The sequence below is a fragment of the Astatotilapia calliptera genome, chromosome 15, assembly GCF_900246225.1.
Source record: "Astatotilapia calliptera chromosome 15, fAstCal1.2, whole genome shotgun sequence".
In the NCBI taxonomy this organism is placed as follows: domain Eukaryota; kingdom Metazoa; phylum Chordata; class Actinopteri; order Cichliformes; family Cichlidae; genus Astatotilapia; species Astatotilapia calliptera.
In genome coordinates this window covers 22393041-22411756 of record NC_039316.1, presented here as the reverse complement: position 1 = coordinate 22411756, position 18716 = coordinate 22393041, and the positions used below count along the sequence as shown (strand labels likewise).

General features: G+C 42.9%; 1 protein-coding gene across 3 annotated transcripts in view; it reads right to left on the bottom strand.

Moving 5' to 3' along the window:
- Positions 1-18716, bottom strand: part of disp1 (dispatched homolog 1 (Drosophila)) — a 121439-nt gene that overhangs the window by 70894 nt on the left and 31829 nt on the right. For all 3 annotated transcript variants that reach the window (XM_026194471.1, XM_026194475.1, XM_026194473.1), the window contains one exon: positions 3853-3930. The gene's annotated coding sequence lies outside the window, so the exon portion shown is untranslated. The remainder of the gene's footprint in view (positions 1-3852; positions 3931-18716) is intronic.

Genomic DNA, 18716 nt, shown 5'->3' with positions numbered 1-18716 from the left:
TTACAGTTTTGTTGTGGACGTTGTTATCATTACCTTCCAAAAAGCAGTTACAGACAGAAGAGCAGTTACTGATCCAACAGCACCCTTAGACAAGTCGAAGTGCCAAAAACAACCGCCCCCGGTGGCCACATGAGGCCGACTGCAAACACCGGTCAATCCTCCAACTCCCGTGTTAAACACTAAACATGTTTATAGGCAGCTACAAATAACAGTGTGGTTTATATCACTAACTTCCCTCTTCATCAGCTTCTTCATCAGTTGTACACGGCTGATAAAACAACAGGAAAACAACTTGTAATATACAGAGACACATAAAGTCTGTAGAACTGTATCCATGGTTTAATATTAACACCTGTGAGAACAATCGTGTGGTTGTAATGTAATTAAATATATTGTTATAATATCCGTGTGTGCGTGTTATTCATTAATAATAAAGTTCTATTAACCATTCAAGAGTATATTTATCATAATAAAGTTATCGTGATGACATTTTTCCATCATTACCCAGCCTCAGTCTACCAGCGTGACTCCCTATCTCATTATTTCAATTCTGATTCACTCGGAAGCATTTTAATGGAACTACAGAACAAATATTACTAATTACTAATGTGCTTATTTGAACTGTTTTATTTTCAGTGTGAGGAAGTCTTGAGACAGCCCTTACTGCTCTACATTTTGGGTGCCATACCCTTTTCTCATTTTTAAAGTGATCCCGAGCAACAGTTCTGCAGGATTTTCTCTGGAAACCGGCAGCTTTTTCACTCACCCATGGTCCAGTCCAGACCGTTTTCAGAGGAATGTGGGGTTTTCTTTTTGTTGGTTTAGCCATTTAACACAGACCTATGAATCACCCAGACATAAAAACTACATCTAACTCATGTCTAAACACAACACTGTAGATTCTTCAGTTTAATCTACGAAAGGTGGAAGGGAGGCTGCAACACACAGGTTTGTTGGAGCGATTAAAAGGAGGAAAGTCAGCACAGACTGAGAGCTCTACAGCCCTCTGTAAAACATGGTGGGGGCGTTTCGGTCAGAGGTGTTGGCAAGTTCAAAAACACTAATGTCATTATGAATGCATAAAAGTACCATCAGATTTTAACACTACAAATCATCTAGAAAGTATCTGATTGACCCATGGCTTCATTTTTTGATATACTGTAACAATGACCCCAAACACACTGCGTGCAGTAAGAGCACGCCTGGACAGAAAACAAGCACACAGTGCAGACCTCGACATTACTGAAGCAGAGCGGGATCGTCCTGACAGAGAACCGAACAAAAGCAGCCGAACAAAGACGAGCGTTGAATGTCCTGAAGAGGAGAAGACAGCTATTCCTGAAGATAACTTCCCACGTGAGAAGCAGAGTTCAGGCTGTGTTAAAGATGATTGTACCTAGGGGTGGGGGGGTGGGGGAAAAATCGATACTGTGTAGTATCGTGATATTTTGTATCGATGCAGGGACAGCAGAAATCGATATTTTGTTACAAAAAGGTTTTTGTGCTCTGACTTCAGAGCATGTTGATCCTTTTTCTGAGCAAGAACCCTGACATCCCTTCACTGTCCAAATGTGTTTAACTGTTTTTGGCAGCAATAAACATGACAGTTTACTTATTTTAATTTAAGACATGTTTTATTTTAATTACGTTTAAAACTTTTTTATTTAATGTAAAATCATATTTTGTTTTAATTTACTTTCAAATTCTTCAGTTGCTGAATGGGCTGCATAGTTTTCATAAATAGCTATAATTGTACCAGATGGTTGCATTCAGTTAAGCTGGACTAGACTGTAATACAAACCGTTCAGCTTGTCAACAATAAAACTGAAATGAGAGAAAGACTGAGTGCGAGACTTTGATATTAGATAAAATGAATATTGATAAAGTTTAACTTTATGGACAGAATCTGAATATCGCAAAATATTTAAAAAAAATTGCAATAATATCGTATCATGCATTAAGTATTGTGATAACATCGTATCGTGGGATGTATGGTGATTCCCACCTCTAATTGTACCAAATATTGACTTCCGAGCTCAAGTTTTTGCCTTATATGTATCTACATTCAATATAGTGCCACACCCGTTCCTGTCTTCTTAAGCTATAGTTTTGCACACATCTCTGTTTCACACCTCCATATTTTGTCTCCTTTTATATCTTCAGTTCTATTCCTGTTGTATATATTAATCAGCATCTGTGGGTGGACAGCAAAGAAAGGATTTCATTGCACAGAGAAATGCCCTTTTTCTCTTGTGACACATGACACTTTGGATCTTTGAATCTTAGTAAAACATGTTGAAGAAAAAACACAAACTGATGGATAAAACATATTACAGGTCATATACAAAGAGTTAGTGTATTACAAAAAGGGAAACAACTGTTAGTGCAATGGGTGAACGCAATATCACAATGGTCAGGGCATGTGCAATACTGGGGTTTGTGCAATATAATTGATGTGTTTCTGTTATTGTTATCTATACTGTCCTCTGTGTCCACTCTCCTTGTCATTGTTTGTTATAGTATAATGTGATCACTGTTTTTGTCCTTGTCACATGACCTGTAAATAGTGTCTCTGTATGTTTTTACTAACTTGTGTTTAACACCAACCTGCCAGAGGGTCTGCAGATGGAAATTAGCCCAAGGCTATAATCTGGCATATTTACATTTGTTAAAATGTTCATTAATATGTATTGCCCCTCTTTCTAAAAAATAAATAAATAAATAAATAAATATGTGTGATGCACCCACACAGCTCAGTTCAGCCTGCCAGCCTTAGCTAATAGCTCTGCCTCTTGGCAGGAAATATCAAAATACAGACGATAATGAACATCACATTAGCCGAGTTAATAAAGCAACACGTGGCAAAGGGAGCACTGTGCAGACTGATCATCACATTCATTTTGGGTTTAAACTAGGGCTGCACGATTAATCGTTAGAAAATCGCGATCTCGATTCATACTTATGTGCGATCTCATTTCCAAATGACAACGATTAAAAAAAAAAAAAAAAAAAAAAAAAAAAGACGACGACGTCCCGGCATTTTGATCCGGGACGTAATCTGCATGACAACAAGCGCTCACTCTTCCTGCTCAATGAATGACGAGGACGGAGCCTTATACCACGTGATACAGAAGCTGTGCCGTGTGATGCTAAAATTAGCAGGAAAAAACAACGGAGAGCACGTCAGGGATGACGAGAAAGTGACAGGAGAAAATCCATCCGGGTCAACCACCCAAACACCAATAACAGGAACCTTATACAGCGCTTCCCTATACACGTCGAAATCCCGCAGGCACAAAGAAATTACGGAGGCTATCACTTATCACCTGACCAAAGATATGGCTCCATCAACACTGTGCAAAACGAGGGATTTAGGAAAATGATCAACACCCTAGACAAACGCTACACAGTGCCGTCCCGCAACTATTTTTCTATTGTTGCACTACCTGCTCTGTACACGCAGCGTCGAGCAACGGTGGAGACGGAATTTCAAGCAGTACAACATTTTGCGGCAACAACAAAACGTGAGACATTTGTTGTTTTATGTTTATTTATTGTTTTTATGTTCAGTCTCAACTGTTACGAAGTTGATGTGCAGTTAATAAGTGCAATAAATATTTATACTGGAAAAGAGAATCGTGAGAGAATCGTGATCTCAATTCTAAGCCAAAAAATCTTGATTCTCATTTTATGCAAAATCGTGCAGCCCTAGTTTAAACCACACTCAGTTACTGAATGAAGGAAATGTACAACAGGACGTCCCTCAGAACTAGTTTGATGTTAACTTTATGGTGTGCAGCTTTTCACAGTAAATACACAATCTACAGTTAAACGCAGAGCTACATGCCTTACCTGCAAGATGACAATGCACCGTGCTCTGCATTTGTTTATGCGGTCACACTCTCAAAGCCCCCAGAGACACCGGTCAATCTGTGGACACACAGACAAGATTGCTCTGAAACACAGTACAAAACAAAATGAAAAGAATCGGCTCCTTTGGAAAGAAACGACTCCACTGAGTTAAAGATCAGCAGCAAGTGCTATCCATCTATGCCTTAAATAGGAAAGACTGCTGGTGCCAATTTTCCTTGAAAATCACTGCTGGAAATAAGCTTGTAAAGGAATCCACGGAAGAATTTTTTTTTTTTTTTTAAGTGTAAGACAATAAAAGAGAGTCTGGCAAAAAAAAAAAATTAAAACACAGAGACCGAAATAGGCAAAATCTACAAGTCTGTTCCTTCCCCTCGACCTCGAAGCTGAGAGGTCACACCACTCGCGGGTCTGTTAATAAGGTCTGCAAAGGTCACTTTATTGTGAAGATTAGGCCCACTGACAGAAAAATGCAGCTTCATACTGCAGAGATTTTAGGTGATGATTTAACAGGTACAGAGAAGATTAGACAAGAAGGTCGGCTAGCAGGAAGCAGGACAGGAAGGCATTATCCTGCCCCGTGACGCCGGTCCTGGGAGGTTAGCAGGTAGCCTAGAAACAAGGTCATGATATGACCTTGAGTATGTGCAAGGGCTCAGCAGAACAGAAGGCCATTCAAAGGCAGCATATGGTTCACATCAGCAGTTCCTAAGGTGTGTGTCGATAGAGAGAAGATGAAGACAGTGGTCGCCACAGAGGGGGTTAAATATGGACGGACGAGCTGACAGGGTTTGTTGCAGGTAGACAACTCTCCAGCAATCTCCGCCGTCTGTTCAATGTAGTATATACTGCTGAAGATAACATTATGCCAGAGATTGTGATATCCTTAGATGCCCACAAAGCCTTTGATCGAATAGAGTATTACTATCTATTTACGGCCCTCGAAAGATTCGGCTTTGGTCCAACATTTTGCTCATGGATTAAAATAATTTATTCGAGCCCCCAGGCTATGGTGAGAACGAATAATATCGTATCTGAACCCTTCTCTCTATTCCGGGGAACAAGACAGGGGTGCCCTTTGTCACCCCTGCTCTTTGATGTGGCAATTGAACCCCTTGCGATGATGGTAAATGGTAAATGGCCTGTATTTATATAGTGCCTTACTAGTCCCTAAGGACCCCAAAGCGCTTTACATATCCAGTCACCCACCCATTCACACACACATTCACACACTGGTGATGGCAGCTACATTGTAGCCACAGCCACCCTGGGGCGCACTGACAGAGGCGAGGCTGCCGGACACTGGCGCCACCGGGCCCTCTGACCACCACCAGTAGGCAACAGGTGAAGTGTCTTGCCCAAGGACACAACGACCGAGACTGTCCAAGCCGGGGCTCGAACCGGCAACCTTCCGATTACAAGGCGAACTCCCAACTCTTGAGCCACGATCGCTGAGACAGGCTGCTGAATTGGTAGGGATACAAAGGGGGACACAAAACCATAGGCTGTCCTTGTATGCTGACGATCTCCTCCTTTTTCTGTCAAACCCTGCCACTAGTATCCCGGTGGCCCTTGGTATTATCAAAGATTTTAGGAGGGTGTCGGGCTATAAAATTAATTTAGACAAAAGTGTTCTTTTCCCCATTAATAAACAGGCGAGGAAACTTTCTTTCCGGGCCTATCCCTTTGCAATACATAAGGATAGATTCGCATATTTAGGTGTTAATGTAACTAGTAAGTATAAAGATTTACTGGACTATAACTTTAAAGTTGCACTGGACAAAGCGAAATTAGATATGGAAAGGTGGGCGTCGCTCCCCTTATCATTAGCAGGGAAGGTAAATTCTGTTAAAATGAATATACTGCCGCGGCTCCTCTATTTATTTCAGACGATACCGATTTTCATTCCTAAATCATTTTTTAAGGAATTGAACAAATGTACGTCTGCCTTTATTTGGAAAAAAACTGTCCCCAGGATAAGACGGGAGTTTCTTGAGAGACAGAAAGAAGAGGGAGGTCTGGCTCTGCCGAACTATATGCACTACTATTTTGCTGCTAATATACATAAGTTGTTATTTTGGGTCAAAGAGTTGGATGAGGATGAAACCCCAATATGGGTTCATATGGAAAGGTATGTCTCTAGCCCAGTGTCCCTGCGCTCCCTGGTCTTTAACCAAGACATCTTTACACAAACAACCCGGTGGTATCTCATTCTCTGAAAATTTGAACTCAATTCAGATCACATTTTAAAAACAGAACCGCCCTCCTGTCTGCTCCCATCTATGGAAATCACTTGTTTCCCCCAGCCCTCGGGGGAACAGCCTTTAGGGAATGGCATAGAGCTGGGGTGGAATGTGTCAAACATCTTTTTAAAAATGGTACTTTTATGTCTGCTGCTCAACTGGAAAAGGACTATGGAATCTCCTCCAAGACTAATTACTTTAGATATTTCCAGGTTCGGGACTTTGTGAAAAAGTCATTCAGCCCCTCCCTCGAGCTTCCACAAAGCGGATGGATAGACGAGCTGATGGACACAGATCCGACTGCTAAGGGGACAATCTCCACGCTATATACACATATTCAGAATGTGGCTTCCCCCTCCCTGGACAATGTAAGACGGAAATGGGAGGAAGAATTGGGGCTGGACATTTCAGAGGTTGACTGGGGGGGGGCTGTAGATCTAGTACACTCTGCTTCTATATGTGTGAGACACGGATTGATACAGTTCAAGGTGTTGCACAGACTGCATTTGTCAAGGGAGAAACTGGCAAGAATGTACCAGGGGGCCGATCCGACCTGCCCCAGATGTAAACAGGTACCAGCCAACTTATGCCACATGTTCTGGTCTTGTTCCAGGCTGAAAGACTTTTGGGCTAACATCTTTAGAACATTCTTATTCATTTCTAATAAGGATATGGAACCAATGCCTCTGACAGCCATCTTTGGTGTGGCACCGAGGGAAACTCAACTAACAGCCTCTCAGAGGAAGGCAATAGCATTCGCCTCATTGCTGGCTAGGAGATTGATTCTACTTAACTGGATAAAGGCAACACCGCCATCCCATAAACGCTGGGTGGAGGAGGTGATGGCACACCTCAAATTAGAACATCTCAGATTTACTATACAGGGCAACACCAAGAAATTCTTTAAGGTCTGGCAGCCTTTCATTTCCTATTTTGAAGATGAGTTTCCTTCCACTCCATAACTGGCAACCCCCCCCCCCCCCCCCTTTTTTTTTTTTTTTTCCCTTTTCTTTTCTTCCTCTGTCTGGGTATAGTTTTGTCTTACACTGTGCGGTAGGACTTGAGTTCGAGCTTTTCTGTATGAATGATATGCTTTCTGAAAACTCAATAAAAACACTTTGATTATTAAATATGGACGGACGAGGAAGCTTTTAGTCCGTTTTGAGCAACGGGCTCGGGTTAGACGGACCCATTTATCCCAACATAACAGCTCAAAGTTTCTCCCCACACTCCAACACTGGAGGGGTAGCATTTACCCCCTCACACTGAGAGCAGTCTTTAAAAGAAAACTCTTTTCTACCTCAAAGCTTCGGAAAGGCCCAAAGACAATCAAAGCATCGATTCTTCTCAATAAAGAACATCCTTTCTGTTTTTGTCATTTAAATACAGATATGAAGACGCTTCACTGCAAATGTTAAAAATCAAAATCACGAGGTTCAGTTTGTAAAAATTCTGCCCTTTGTCATCACGCTGTTGCCTTTTCCCCTGTTGCTTACTGTGATCATGTGACAGCCTGTTGGTGTGGAAAGAGCTCAGACATGCAAGTATCTCACAGGCAATTCCCATCAACCCCAGGTCGCCGCTAGGCCTTCGCCAAGCATGCATACACCAATTAATCCGATGGCTCGAGTCACAGTCAACTTTCATTTCCAAAGAAGTCGCTCGAATCCAAGGGAGGGATCTCCCTCCCAGTACCTCGCAGTTTCTCCAAAATATCAAGTGTAACGCGGTTAAAGGACCAGGGCGCCTGACTGCAGCTTCATAGACAATGAGCTATCAGAATTAGTTTAGACTATGGAGCCTGAGTGTGTGAATAAAACACAGGAAACCAAAGTAGAGCTCAAAAATATATATATTATGTTTGTTTTGAGAAATGTATAGACAGATGTACAAAAAATAAAAAATATGCATATATATCACAAACAAAAATAATGTTGACAATACAAAACAGCTTATTAGGTTCCAAAAGGAGGTGGGATGAGATGTGGTCCAGTATGAGATTTAGTTTAGTTCCATGGACCTGTGATAGGTCATGTGTCAACAGTTTAATTCAGTCCATAGGTTTACGATTCCTACCGCAACGTAGCGGTGGTCGGGTGGCTCGCCATCCCGCGCTGATCAGGGCTGATCGCGGGAGAAAAAAAAAAAAAAAAACCTGACCTAGACAAGGTCAAAAACATAAATTATCATTCACAGAAGAAAATGAAACAGCATTCTACTGCTGTGACAAAATACATAAATCCATAAATAACCAAGACAAGTAATTAATGCCATGTTGCATACAACAATTAATAAACCATCATCTCTTATAATGAATGAATTTCATTCAAAATACTACTATAGAAAAACATTCTCATGGGTCCCATCAAAGTATATCAGCAATAAAGCTAATAAACATTATCCAAAGTTAATCACATATATTTACAAAACTCATTTAATCACAGGTGTTGCGCAACAGATTCAATAATCTCAGTGGAATTTAACTCAATGCAAAATCAGAGTCAGAGGGCGCTGCTCTTGCAGCGACCAGCAGGTTGTCTCTGTCTGTCAGTGTTTTAACTTATTTTATTTCATTTTTTTATTCCTTTATCTTATTTTTTTGCCTGAGGAAATCCTATAGCATCGGCTTGTGCTTTGTGGAACTTCTTTTAATGAAGATGGGTTTTTTATTTCGCATGGTTTTATTAGCGTCTTCAAGCAACTTAAAGAAGTCCAGATGTTTTTCTTTGCAAGCTCCTTTGACTACGATGACCTGGATGACTGAGAACCTTCACAGACATTTTGTACCTAGTGCTATTATCATGGTTAATAACACTAAACCATAAGGGTTGTTGCCATTGCACATTGCACTTTTTGATGAAAAATCTAGGTTGTTCTATCAGGCTTTTATTATATTATCTTGGTGAGTGTATGTGATGTGTTGGTTGTCTGTTTGCTTGTTTGTACGGACACACTGCAAATCAATTTCCCGTTAGGGACAATAAAGTTACCATTGACCAATCTCATAGGCCGTTTTGGCATTTCATCAGAAAAGTAACAAAAAACATCCAAAACGGACAAAACTACGAAAATCAAATCACTCGTTCAACTCTAGGTACGTTAAGTCAACATTCGGCCATAATGGAATAAACAAAAACAACAATATTCAATAAATAAAACTAGTAATTGCACTTACTGTCGCTAGCCTAGCATTAGCTTACCGGTGTTTTAGGATTTGCGATGGCGGCTCCGCATTTTCATTAATTGTGACAAAACAAAACAAACAAACAGCTCACCGTTGAGTCGATTGTGAGGTGGTGTAAAGATGAATGAATCGGCCGGGTTATTGCACGCTGTCAACTGGTCTGTAGTGTAAAATTTGTCGATATCTGACAAGTACGCCAACCACAGGGACAACAGCAGCCAGAGGAGCAGGGACATGCAGCTGATTGACCCGGAACTTATACAGGGTTCAGTCCCGCCACAATAAAGGGACTGGCGGAAGTGGGGTCGGAAGTTACCGTGGTTACACAAGGCAGAGGCACCCTTCCAATGCAGGGGTTCGTCAAAAAAACTGAGTCACAGCTTCACAGGAACTAAATGGGACAACTCCCAAAATTCCTACCTTTTCGCAATTGTGAAAATGTTCCCTTTGAACTGCTGAAGACACTGTGTTGATTCAGTGGCAGGATCCTTCCCCCTAAGTAGCTATTTGCTTTAGCGGCGATGACACAAGGGGAGGAATTTGAGCAATGTGTGAGCATCGTAGACTCCTTTCCTCTGAGTGAAAACCATCTCCAGACAGACAAGTCGGCACTCAAGACGTGCTCAAACTAGGACTGCTCACTAATTCTGGTCACCACCTAAAACTGAACTCAAAGCCCTTTATACATGCCTCATTCACACATTCATACAAGCACTTTGCTTCCTATCCAACATTCACACACCAATGAAGGCATCAGGAGCAATTCAGGATTCGATATCTCGCTAAATGTTACCCAAGGATGCTTTGGCAGGTACACTGCCCTCTCCCCTCCACTTTATTTAGAATATAAGACAAAAATAATCAGGCCCCATCTTATCTTAATGACCTTGTAGTACCATATCACCCTATTAGAGCACTTCGCTCTCGCTCTGCAGGCCTACTTGTTGTTCCTAGAGTATTTAAAAGTAGAATGGGAGGCAGAGCCTTCAGTTTTCAGGCCCCTCTTCTGTGGAACCAGCTTCCAGTTTGGATTCAGGAGACAGACACTATCTCTACTTTCAAGATTAGGCTTCAAACTTTCCTTTTTGCTAAAGCATATAGTTAGGGCTGGACCAGGTGACCCTGAATCCTCCCTTAGTTATGCTGCAATAGACGTAGGCTGCCGGGGGATTCCCATGATGCATTGAGTTTTTCCTTTCCAGTCACCTTTCTCACTCACTATGTATTAACAGACCTCTCTGCATTGAATCATATCTGTTATTAACCTCTGTCTCTCTTCCACAGCATGTCTTTATCCTGTCTTCCTTCTCTCACCCCAACCAATCACAGCAGGTCTGGCAACAGGGATTACTACACCATAGCCCGATCCAACCTGAAGAGAGGCATCAGAGAGGCAAAGGGGGACTATAGGAGGAGGATTGAGGACCATCTGAAGAGTAATACCAGCCGGCAGGTGTGGCAAGGCATCCAGCACCTAACCAACTATAAGATCAATCTCGGAGCTACGGACGGTGACCTGGAGCTGGCAGAGGAGCTGAATATCTTCTTCGCCCGCTTTGAGACCAGGGTACCGGAGGTATTGGAGCCACAGCAGCAACACGCCACCCATAGCAGCACCACCCTCACCCTGGAAGAGCACGAGGTGAGGCGCATGCTGCAGGCTGTTAACCCGAGGAAGGCGGCGGGTCCTGATGGTGTGCCAGGTCGAATATTGAGGGATTGTGCAGAACAGCTGGCTGGGATCTTCACCAGGATCTTCAACAAATCCCTCGCACAGGCGACTGTCCCACTCTGCCTGAAGTCCTCCACCATAGTCCCCTTGCCTAAGAAGCCCCACATCACCGGCCTGAATGACTACAGACCGGTGGCACTTACCCCAGTGGTAATGAAATGCTTTGAGAAGCTGGTCCGCAGACACATCACAGCAGCCCTGCCCCGCAGCCTGGATCCACACCAGTTTGCCTACAGAGCAAACCGATCCACGGAAGACGCTGTAGCCACAGCACTCCATGCTGCATTAACTCACCTGGAAGAGCATGGTAGCTATGTGCGGATGCTCTTCGTGGATTACTGCTCAGCTTTTAACACCATCCTTCCACACAAACTGGTGGCCAAGCTACAAGACCTGGGGCTTCCATACAGCACCTGCATGTGGATCAACAGCTTCCTCTCGGGCCGTAGACAGAGAGTCAGAGTTGGCCATCACACATCCTCAGCCCTGAGTCTCAGCACTGGCTCACCCCAGGGCTGTGTGCTCAGTCCACTGCTCTACTCTCTCTACACACACGACTGCACTCCTCGCCACCACAGCAACATCTTTGTGAAATTTGCAGATGACACCACAGTGGTGGGGCTCATTTCCAAGGGAGACGAGTCTACGTACAGAGACGAGGTGGAGCAGCTGACGTCATGGTGTAAGGCCAATAACCTCCTCCTCAACACTTCAAAAACCAAAGAACTCATAATAGACTTCAGAAGGAAAAAGGCAGAGATCCAACCACTATTCATAAATGGGGACTGTGTAGAAAGGGTGGCAAGCTTCCGCTTCCTGGGAGTCAATATAGAGGAGAACCTTTCCTGGAGTGTGAACACCTCCGAGCTGCTGAAAAAGGCCCAACAGAGACTGTACTTCCTGAGAATTCTCAGGAGGAATAACATCACACAGAGACTGCTGGTGTCCTTCTACAGAGCCACCATTGAGAGTGTTCTAACTTACTGCATATGTATTTGGTACACTAGCTGCACAGGGGCTCAGAGGAAAGCACTCCAAGGGATCATTAACACCGCCCAAAAGATCACTGGCTGCCCTCTCCCCACACTGGAAGTTCTACACAACGCCCACTGTTTTAAAAAGGCCCAAAACATCATAAAAGACACCTCACATCCTGGCCACTCCCTGTTCGAACTGTTGCCCTCAGGCAGACGGTACAGGGCAATCAGAGCAAGGACTAATAGACTCAAACACAGCTGTTATCCAACTGCAATAACACATCTGAATACTACAAAAAAATGTCCATCACGCCACTCTTGTGTTAATCTATGCACGGCCTGAAGCATGTGTGTGGGAATGTATGTGAATGTTTTACTGTTACATCTTATTAGTATTTTAAGTATTCTATCTATTTTATTTATTGAATTTTATTGTTTTATTTATATTTTGATATTGCTAGGGATGATGCAATGATCGGGGACCATTCTTCATTTCGTTGTTCTCGTGACAATGACAATAAAGTTTCTGATAAAGTCTGATAAAGATGGCCCCGCCCCTCCCTGAGCCTGGTTCTGTTGGAGGTTTCTTCCTGTTAAAAGGGAGTTTTTCCTTCCCACTGTCGCCAAAGTGCTTGCTCATAGGGGTCGTATGGTTGCTGGGTTTTTCCTCTGTATCTATTATTGTAAGGTCTACTGTACAATATAAAGCGCCTTGAGGCGGCTGTTGTTGTGATTTGGTGCTATATAAATAAAATTTAATTGAAAATTAATTATTTCACATTGATCAGCTTTAAAGAAAGGGATAGATCCACACTCACAGGCTGCTTTCTAACCATTTAGTCATAATTTTTATTCACAATCACTTTGGGCCCAAAAAGGATGAATGCTGATCTTCGTGAGCGGTGCTTAACCACAGGCTACAAGTTGGACTGAACTTGTTCTGGAGGAACTCGTCTAGAGTACACCTGGCTCTTTCTTTACACAGATGATGTAAATGAGTAAGAGGATTCCAGCAAGCTTACTGGGTTATTTGGCACAAATGAAGGTTTTAAGTTTTAAGTTGTCCCGTCAGTGTGCTGCTTTCAAGCATAAAATGAAGAGCATGAAATGCTCGAGTACACTCTCTTCTCTGTGCGATGGGACAGACTCAAACCCGAGCAGCCTTTCTGAAAATGTCGCCTTCTCACAATAAGGATCAATGCAACAATTGGCACTTTGCAATTTTCACTCAGTCTCTCTTTCTCTTTGGCTGATGTTTTCCACGGGCAGGTCAATAAGTAGACTTTGCAGGGACACTCTGTTTCACAACTACTCCAAAGTCAAGGAAGAGAGAAGCGCGGCAGGCTGTGCAAGCAGATTAGTAATTTCTGCAGCTTATGGATGCCAGCCAAGAAGCATCTAGCCTCTCTCCACTTGTGCCTTTTTTCAGCTGTTCGATCCATGCCTCATATGGAAATTACTTCTGAAAGTCACACAGGGCACCACACGGGACCAGGAATCTTTTAAATGGCAACAACATTAAAAGAAGAAGAAATGATTAAGTCTGAATCAAATGACATGCGGATATCAACATGGGAGATCTCCAGCGATGAAAGCAGCGGTGGAGAGCGAGACAGGAAAGGGAAGAGCGAGACCAAAACAGGCTATGGTGATGAAACACGTTCAGTGAACACAGGATGGGGGGGGGGGGGTTAGTCTGAACCAACGAGTTCTGGAACAAATTCAGCCTTTAGTTTTAATCCCATCACCAAGTTTAAAAGCCAACCTTTACACGCTCTGAATACTTTGACCAGCGTGCTAGGGGTAAGAGCCACAGATGAATACCCACCTGTATTGTATTGCAAAGTACAACAACAATAAAGCCCTTCTGATTCCGATTCTGACATGTACAGGCAAGCACGTACTCACCCACAGACACACCTGCCACCACACTGTGGGTGGAACATTTATTCTAACACAGATAAACAGCAAGCTGGGATTCAGAGATCACAAAAGTGCCATTTCTATCAAAAGCGTGTGCTCGAGGAGAGACAAAGAAACAGATTCCTTTTAACTGGGTAAAAGTTACCCAGTTCATACCTTTGTTTTCATACTGCACAACTTTCATGACATTTTCTGAACTTTTCATTTATGCATAAGGTGCCAGATTACGGTATCAGTGAGAGGGAACGGTCACGCTCAGCTCGCCGTATACACCGATCAGGTATAACATTTTGAGCACTGATAGGTCACATAAATAACACTAGTTATCTCTTCATCATGGCACCTGTTAGTGGGTGGGATATATTTGAGACCAAGTCAATATTTTTGTCCTCAAAGTTGACGTGTTGGGTTAGGTTTAGGTGTTGGAAGCAGGAAAAATGGGGAAACATGAGGGTTTAAGTGACTTTGACAGGCAGACGAGCTTTAAATGGGTAACATGCGGTATGTTTTTTAAGGGTAACCTTATCTTTTAACCTCTGGCAGTTCACCACTTTTACCTTTGTACCCTTTTAAGCTATTCATTCGTCTGAATGACTTGAATTGCAATAAATAACTGGAAAAATTGGGGTGTGGTAAATCTTTTGACCACTAGTGTGTATTATTATACGGACTTTGCCTCTTTGGATTTTTAGTTCTTTCAAATGTGACAGAACGAGACTGCAGATAAAAGTGGCAGAAATGAGTTTTCTCTGAATGGCGGATGGGCTCTCCAGCACAGGGCGAGGAGTTCAGCCATTCAACAGAGGCTTCACATTGAACGGAGCCAGCTGAGGCAGTAGCCTCCTGGGTAAAGGTGTTCAGGAAGAGGCCTGCGAGTAGACCCAGGACCCACTGGAGACATCATCTCTCTCGACTGTCCTTTTAACGCCTCAGTGTTTCCTGGATAAGCTGAAACTTTCAAACAATGTGCATCATGTGCGAGGGGCCGATGGCGCGATATGGCAGCCTCGCTTCTGTCAGTCTGCCCCAGGGCAGCTGTGGCTACAACCGTAGCTGCCTCCACCAGTGTATGAATGTGAGAGTGAATGAATAGTGGCATTGTAAAGCGCTTTGGGTGCCTTGAAAAGCGCTATATAAATCCAATCCATTATTATAATTATTATCATTCATAATGCACCACACTTTTCAGCTGCAATCTATCTGTTTTTCAAATGTTAATTTGTGATATTTTAATAATACATGAACATATTTTTGATATTTCCTGCCATGTTTCCATATTTTTAACATCAGTTTTCTTCGTGAATATAGTGGAGTCCATGCCTCGACGTGAGGAGACCAACATAACATGACACAGGTGGCCATAATGTTATGACTGATTGGTGTATCAATGCCCACAGACTCCTGTGTTAAGATGGATAACTTCTGACACGATACAAAAAAAATAGCTTTGCCTCTATGTAGAGCTGGGCGATAGAACGATAACGATATGTATCGCGATATAACTTTTACTCGATAGAAAAATTTAACTATCACGATAGACCTCGCCGCTCTTGTCCTCTTGAAAAAAAAAAAAAAAAGAAAAAAAAGAACAGCCAATCCAAATTAAGTAGCGCAGAGCCGAACCAATCACAGCCGCAGCGTCACGTCACGTGACTTGTTACGTACAGCACAAGTGCCAAGCCGCACATGTGTTTGTTTGGGAAGCAGCCAGCCACCGTACCGCCCGGGTAATGGAGGAAATGAGTGTGCCGACTAGAAAAATCAACCGAGCGTGACCGAAGAGAAAACAGATGATGGTTCCAATGCCGGAGAGATTGTCGAACGGAAGAGCCATAGAAGTTCCGTAGTGTGAAGGTATTTCGGCTATTTCAAGTCTGACAAAAAACAGAGTAGCGTGCACTGTAAATTGTGCCGAAAGCAAGTCTGGAAATACAATAAACTGGTGCATGCGCTACGTACACACGTACCCGGGTATTTTTGAAAACGCAGATTTTTCTATGCGTTTGCACCTTTCGTCCACACGTAAACGGCGTTTTTGGTCACTGAAAACGAAGATTTTTGAAAACTCCGTTTTTGCATTTACGTGTGGACCAGAAAAACTGAGAAAACGCAGCGTCAAAGGTGTGCGCATTTTTTGACGTCACACTGTGCGCCACGTTATTGTTTCGGTGAAATGAATTTCTACAATACTGTTAATTCTACTCTCTGCAGTGTTTAAATGCTTACATATACACACAGTTACTGTCCGTCCACACATACGACTCGGTTCTGCTTCTATGCCCCAGCTTTGTTTACTTTTTCCCACCGAGGCTTCTAGACTTCTGATTGGCCAACATTTCGGCACGGTTAGGAATCTAGCGCCACCTGCTGCTTTGGCATGTTCATAGCAGCGTTTTCCTTCATTTCTGCCTTTATGTGTGGACGGGATTATTTTTTAAAACGAAAACGGAAAATCTCCGTTTTCAAAAATACCCGTGTACGTGTGGACGTAGCCTCAGTCTCTGACTGGAAGCGCTAATTCGTCATTCGGCTTTTGTCAGACTAAAGTAACTGTTAAAACTGTTTGAAAAGCTCAGCTATACAACAAGGAGAGATTGAGAATTTCCTTTTAGTTCTCAGTTTATTTGATATTGACAAAAGTTAGTCAGTTTCGTCTGTTCTTCTGTAAAACAAACTAAGATTTATTTTTAGAATTAATATTTTGTTTCTAAGTGGAATTGACAGTTTAGTCTGTTTTGTTTGTTCTATTTTGAAACTTAAACGCTTTAGCGGCTGCCTTTTGTGTAGTTTGCAATATTTGCCTTTATTTATCTGAAAAAGTCTCGTGTTCCTTAAGTACATCTACCCTGTTGAACTTATTATGGGAAATAAATATTTAAATAAAAACAAGCTGCTGATTATTTCACATTTTACTTGTGAGCAACGGCACATTTAAATCTTACAAATATAGTTATTTGGCTTATATCGTGATAGATATCGTTATCGCCTGAAATGAAAAAAACATATCGTGATATGAAAAAATCTTATATCGCCCAGCTCTACCTCTATGGATGGTTTACGGTCCATCACAGATGAGAGGGGTAAATTCTTATAGCTGGATGCTGTACTGAGGGATTCTGTGAGACCTCGTCCACTTCTCTGAGTCATTACAATGAACATCTTCTCCGATGTTTGTGCTCTCCGTGCCTTTTAGAATTAGAAGTAATGAGTTGATATGTCTCCGCCACAGAAAGTAGAGCTGCTGTCAGCTGTCAGGGTTAAAGCCCGTATCAAACTACGCTAACGGTTTCTGCATAAACACAGCTTTTACTTATCTCCATCACGTGACACAAACCACCAAGGACGAGTGCAGCTGAAGACTTTCCTTCATGCTTAAACTTGTCGAACAGGTGCTCCAATAAAAGGACCCTTGTTGGCTTTACATCAGTTTTGCATCACGATTACAGTAACAAGCGCCGATGCCGTGAACGCCAGGAAAACATCTGAGTTCACCATCTCTGTATCAGCCCCGTCTCGCAGCTGCTCGCTGTGTGTAAGAACGGTTCGAGCTTCATGTTAGACTGGCCTGTAGCATCTTCATGTTTACAGGAAAAAACCCATAAAAACAGAGCTGGCTCATGAAAACAGGAAGAACAAGTATATTTTAGCATTTCTGATGTACTGTATAGGTGCAGTCCTTACTGGGTTAACTGGGACATCGTCACTGACTTGAAAGCCCCAGCAACTCACCAAATAACTGTCCTGACATACTTCTTATTGGCCCCACGAAACCCAGCTTATCTTATGGTTTATTGTTATCATATTGGTGCCGGCTGAAATGGCTTTGGTTGGTCAGAACACTTTTTCTATGAGGATAATGAAGCCAACAGTGTTGTGCCTGAAAGTGCTGATATACCCGCGGGCAGCAGCATGCTCTCAACAGTCAGGCAGACAGAAACAGCCCTCTGATGTCACATGAGTAAAGGAGATGTGCTTCTTGTTTATATGTTTCTGCAGTGAAATGATGGATGGGTGAAAGAACAGGCCGGAGAATGCGACGTTGCAGCCGTGCAGCTGTTCCTGTGTGCCTTCGCACTATTACTGTTTGTGTTCCCAGGATGGATGAACAATGCGCTTCCAGGTCAGTCTCTAACTTGCCCTCTCATTACCGAAGGTCATCCTGTTGGAAACACAGCTCTGACCTGTCATGGCAAAGGTTACTCTCGGAAAATGGGGACTGGGGGAAAAATGGGGGGAGGGTAAAAGTGAAGGCAGGAGAAGGGAAGCGGAGAAAGAATTTGCTCACCTTGACTTCTTGGGAGCGGTTCATCCAAGTTTTATCTGGATTTATTTGGCATTTCTTGAGGCCAACAACAACAATGTGATTTCAATTCTCCCAAAAAGCCCCTTTTAAGATCTTCTTCTGTTACAGCCCCCCCCCCGTATCAAGGCTTCTCAGTGCTCGGCATTTGGCACAGGCTGGGGGTGAATGCCTATAGATGGCATTGCTCTTAGATCCCAGCGAGCTCATTAGCTCTGACCCGCTGTTGTGCTCACTCAAACCAGACCGACGACGTGATCGGGGGGAAATTCAAGGGGGGGGGGGGGCGCATTGGAGCCTAAAAACACTTCCTGTAGTTAAGCCTGGAAGCAAAACAGAGCAGCTCCACAGATGATGTTGAGAAAACAAGTGATACCAAAGAGTGCTGAGATGCTGTCAGTGCAATGTAATCGAGACTTACGATTATGTACAGGAGACATGAACACGGTGGGGCGGGCTGTTTGCTGGAGGGTTTCAACATCTGGAT